Source organism: Saccopteryx leptura, chromosome 1, assembly GCF_036850995.1.
Source record: "Saccopteryx leptura isolate mSacLep1 chromosome 1, mSacLep1_pri_phased_curated, whole genome shotgun sequence".
NCBI lineage: Eukaryota > Metazoa > Chordata > Mammalia > Chiroptera > Emballonuridae > Saccopteryx > Saccopteryx leptura.
The window spans coordinates 181,824,299-181,829,655 of record NC_089503.1 but is presented as its reverse complement, the minus strand read 5'-3'; the positions used below and the strand labels follow the sequence as shown (position 1 = coordinate 181,829,655).

Here is a 5,357-nt window from a genome sequence, read left to right as displayed (position 1 = left end):
GCTCATTATTATTTGTTTCTAGGAATTTTTTTCTTTCTTTCTTTCTTTTTTTTTTTTTTTGTATTTTTCTGAAGCTGGAAATGGGAAAGCAGTCAGACAGACTCCTGCATGCGCCCGACCGGGATCCACCCAGCACGCCCACCCACCAGGGGGCAATGCTCTGCCCATCTGAGGCAACAGAGCCATTCTAGCGCCTGAGGCAGAGGCCACAAAGCCATCCTCAGCGCCTGGGCCAACTTTGCTCCAATGGAGCCTTGTCTGCGGGAGGGGAAGAGAGAAACAGAGAGGAAGGAGAGGGGGAGGGGTAGAGAAGCAGATGGGCGCTTATACTGTGTGCCCTGGCCGGGAATTGAACCCGGGACTCCAGCACGCCAGGCTGATGCTCTACCACTGAGCCAACTGGCCAGGGCTTATTTCTTTCTTTATTTTATTGTTAACCCATTTGTTATTTAATAACATGCTATTTAGTTTCCATGTGTATGAGTATTTTTCAGTTTTTCTGTTGTGCTTGATTTCTAGTTTTATTCTACTGTGATCAGAGAAAAAGCTTGATATGATTTCAATCTTCTTAAATTTGTTGAAACTGCTTTTGTGGCCTAACATGTGGTCTATCTTAGAGAATGTACCATCAGCACTTGAAAAGAATGTATATTGTGTTGCCTTAGGGTGAAAGGTTCTAAAGATATATATTAAATCAAGTTGATCTAGTGTGTCATTTAAATCTTTTGTTTCTTTGTTAATTTTCTTTTTTGAGGATCTATTTAGTGATGCTAGTGGGGTATTGCAATCTCCTATTATTATAATATTGCTGTTGATCTTACCCTTAATATCCTTTATATCCATCAAAGTCTGCTTTATATATTTAGGTGCTCATGTATTAGGGGTATAGATATTTATGACGGTTATATCTTCCTGTTGAATTGCTCTTTTTATTATTATGTAGTGACCTTCTTTATCTCTTACTATAGTCTTTGTTTTAAGGTCCATTTTGTCTGATATAAGTATTGCTACCCCAGCTTTTTTCTCATTTCCACTTGCATAAAATGTTTTTTTTAATTCTTTTACCTTCAGTCTATGTGCATCTTTTCTTTTAAGGTATATCTCTTTTAGACAGCATAGGTATGGGCCCTGTTTTCTTATCCAAGCAGCTATTCTATGTCTTTTAATTGGATCATTTAATCCATTTACATTTAAGGTTATTATTGATATGTAGTTGTTTATTGCTATTTTATTCTTTAAAGCTGTATTCCTCTTTTGGTATATTCTTTTTCCAATTTGATCTGTTTATAACACATCACTTAATATTTCCTGCAGCATTTTTTTAGTTGTAATAAATTTCTTGAGTTTTTTTTTGTTTTTGTTTTTTGTCTGGGAAGCTTTTTATTTCTCCTTCAATTTTAAATTATAACCTTGCTGGAAAAAGTAGTTTGGTTGTGGGCTCTTGTTCTGCATTATTTTGAATATTTCTTGCCATCCCTTTCTAGCCTCATGTTTCTGTTGAGAAATCAGATAAAATCCTTATGGGGGCTCCTTTGTAGATGATAGCCTTCTTATCTATAGCAGCTTTTAATATTTGTTCTTTATTGATTAGCTTTGTTATTTTAATTATGATGTGTCTTGGTGTAGGTCTTTTAGGGTTTTTCTTTAGTGGAGTTCTCTGTGCTTCTTGAACTTGTGAGACATTTCCTTGCATCAATTTAGGGAAGTTTTTAGTTATAATTTGTTTGAATAAAGTTTCCCTTTTTCTTTCTCTTCTTCAGGAACCCCTATGATGCAGATGTTATTTCTCTTCATGTTGTCATAGAGCTCTCTCTGAGTTTCCTCAGACATTTTGAGTTTGTTTTCTTTTTTCTACTATGCTTTTGTGTCTTTGTTTATCTTGTCATCCAACTCGCTGATTCAATTCTCAGGTGCATCCATCCTGCTTTTAATTTCTTCCATTGTGGCCTTCATTTCTTTTTTTTTTTCTTTTTCTTTAATGGTTCCGCGTGGTGTCTGTGCCTCGCGCAGCCCCAGAACGGGCATGGCCACCTGCCCCCCAGGTCGTCGAGGGCTGCTTTACCCCTCCGTTCTGGCCGCCAGGAGCAGTGGAGCTCCGGTGGGCAAAGCTTGAGGGGAATGGTCTTCATTTCTGATATTGTATTTGTCACTTCTGACTGATTCTTTTTTTAATATTTCAATCTCCTTTTTTATACTTGCTATCTCTTTATTTAGGAGTTTGTAATGACCATTCATTGTTGTTCTAAGACTGCTAAGCATTTTAGCAATCATTTTTCTAAACTCTACATCTGGCAGTTTGGTGATTTCCATATCACTCAGTTCCTCTCCTGAAGATTTCTCTTGTGGTTTCATTTGGATTGCACTTCTCTGTTTTCTCATTATGTCTGTGTGTCTGGGTGTTCATAGGGCTGGTTGAGTCTAGGTTTGGTGTTATCTACCTCCAATTTTCAGTTGTATTATTTCTAAGTCTTCTTGGGTTGTCATCAGCTGTTTTTTGCAATCCACTTTTGGATTTAGGCTGATTTAAAGTCTTGATTTGTTTGTTTTCTTCTCACTATTAGTCTTGTTTACTGATCTCAGCAGGGGGCTTATTTGAAACTGTATTCAGGATTGCAGTGGGTGTAACCTGAGACTCTGGAGGCCTTATCTTCCAGTTACTCTCTGGGGGCAGGGTGCTTACTCCACTGAGTAGGGGGAGGTGTATCTCAAATCTCCATGGAGACCTGAGTTACTCTACTTACTTCTTCTTTTCAGCTATGTTTTGTTGCGTTGATTGTAGCTGTAAAGATGTCTGGAATTTATGATCCAGAAGCCCTTTAGCCTTCTTTTATGTGAAAGGATCTACCCCTCCCCCAGTTATGGCCACCACCAGCATTAAATGAGTCAGCTTCTCGGGTCCTCCCATGCATTCCTCTGCCAGTCACCTTCTGTCTCTCTCTTCTTTTCTTTTGGAAGATAAGCCAGCCCTTTCAACACAACTCATTCCCAAGTCCCCAGGCAAGTGGCTGGGAGAAATTTTTATAACTCTTTTCATTGGAATGAAAGCAGTTATTGGCTCTCAGCCTCACACCCCTTTTGTTCCTCTAAGCAGGGGAGACTCACCACTCCTCAGCACTCCTTACAATGCTCAGTGTGGCTTTTTCTTTCCTCCTTGGTTTTTGAGAGCTGGCCTTGTAGTCTAGAGTTGGTTTTTTACTCTGATTGTTTCTAAATTAATTTATAGTTCAGTTCAGTGATGTAAGCTGGGAGTCTGTGCATCTGCCTACTCCACTGCCATCTTCAGGTCTTCTGTTCCTCAGTCTTAATTTTTGTTTTTGCTAGAATATGAATAAAAATTTTAGAAAAAGATCAGAACATTTCTCTAAGCTATAAATGAGGTGGTAAGCCATTTTAAGTACTTTCATACAATAACTTGAGTAGCAGGAACAATATTTGTGCAAGACTCTACATGTCCATATTTATTAATAATTCTACCTTACCTAATGGATTATTGCCTAAAAAATTATAGTTTGCTACACTTTTCATATACTAGTTAAGTTGTAACTTTATTTATTTCAAAGTGTTTCACCAGCTGAACATCAGGTATGTAAAAGGAATAAAAAAATTCTTTATTTTTTTAGAATATAAAAAGGCTATTGAGATAAAGTGATAAATTAGGTAAAGGTTGAAAGGTACTTTTTTATTTAGCTACTCTTTTCTACTTATTCTATATCAAACTGTATTATATCCTAATATAATTATAGGGAAGATTTCTTTCAAAGACTTAGTCTGTTTTGGGGGATATCATAGCCAGCCTCCTATGTTCATGGGCCTACATACAAGGTTTATTTTCTTTTATGTAAATTTGCACCCTCTGCTCTATTTCCAGAAAAATCACTGCAAATATGCAGGAAAAAATGGTGAAACTATTAACCCTGGGCTGTAAGTGATAGCACACACACACCCAGAAAAATAAGAAGAGGAATAAATAGACCCATGAAGTTTGGAGAGAAGTGTTTTTGTGCCTCTTTATTTTTCTTCTGACTTCATCAACCATCAATACTGAAATGCTTCTGACATCTGGCTTTAATCTGCATCCCCACCTTTTATTTTTTTTTATTCTTGACCGGCCTGTTTCTTTCTCTCTTTTCAATAAAATGCTCCAGACTCTCCCCAGTCTTTATTCTCAGCCCAACTGAGACCCTTTATTTCTCTTCCCTGCCTCTCTCATGTATGTTTTATGGTCCAGTGAGACTTTATGAATTGATGCTGAGGGGAAGTAAGGGCCAGTGTGACAGCACACCTTCACTGTGAGGTGGGACAAATGGAGAGAACTCTGAGATTGATTAATTCTTCATATCCAAGTGACCGCGGAATGCATTTGTGTTGGCTGCTGCCTGCTAAAGTGAAGATTGTCTTCACTTTAGAGGAGCCTACAAAAAATGGAAACACTTTAACTGTGCTCTCCTTGGTCACGGCATGTAGTTTATAAGTTTGTCTAGTTACCACATTTTTACATAAAAGTCTAGCCCTCTCCTGGTAGCAGAGTGTTTGTGGCAGCAGCTTTGGTAGAAGTGTGGTTATTCAAGGAGAACTGGTGTACCTGCTGCAGGGCAAACAGCAGAAGATGTCATCCCTGGCTTCTTAGAGTTGCTAGCAGTTTCCACATTGCAGCAACCAGGAAAAGCAAAAGCAGAGACAGGGCAGTGAGTTTAAATTTAAACCCTATAGGCAAAATACTGTCTTGTTGCTGAAGTCCCAAGGCAGCCTGAATGGGGGTTAGTATAAATCATTATAACCTGAGTTTGATATCTATCAGGTGGTGGTAGTAACACCTAAACACACTGCTTCAAGGCCTGCTACCACAAAGTCCAGTAACCTGAGTTAGTTTTCTAAAAGCCTACAGAGATTTTTAGTAACTTGAAGTTTTTACAAGAATTGCTATAAGACAGAACAAAGCTGGAGCATAAGAAGACATTATTGGCAGGCATTCTCGTGCTTACCACTGGTTTGCTGACTTCGTGGTCCATGTAGATTGTGCACCTCCTAAAATCCTTCCAGTAACATTGCAGGCTGTCCCAGAGCTGGGCAGCTAGCAGGGAGACTGGCTGATGAGCCCATCCCTGGGCTGTGATTCAGGGTTCCCACAGGAAAAGATAGCCTTAGCTAGAAACTAGTGATAGAGCCCAATAATTTGGCATTCACAACCAAGCATCTCTACCAATGGCTAGTATATCATTATTTTTATACTCCAAAATACAATTACATTGTATGCATAATACATTGCATTGAAAAACAAAATTTTGGTTGCATCCACAAAACACTTGTTCTTACATAATTTGAGTGTGCTTATCTCAAATCTGATATTAATTCCTTTT

At 38.4% G+C, this 5,357-nt stretch overlaps 1 non-coding gene across 1 annotated transcript; it reads right to left on the bottom strand.

The window, feature by feature from the left end:
* Window positions 1-334: 334 nt before the first annotated feature.
* On the bottom strand, window positions 335-410 carry TRNAA-GGC (transfer RNA alanine (anticodon GGC)). Its single transcript has one exon. It is a non-coding gene; the product is annotated as a tRNA-Ala (tRNA).
* Between the last annotated feature and the right edge of the window lie 4,947 nt (window positions 411-5,357).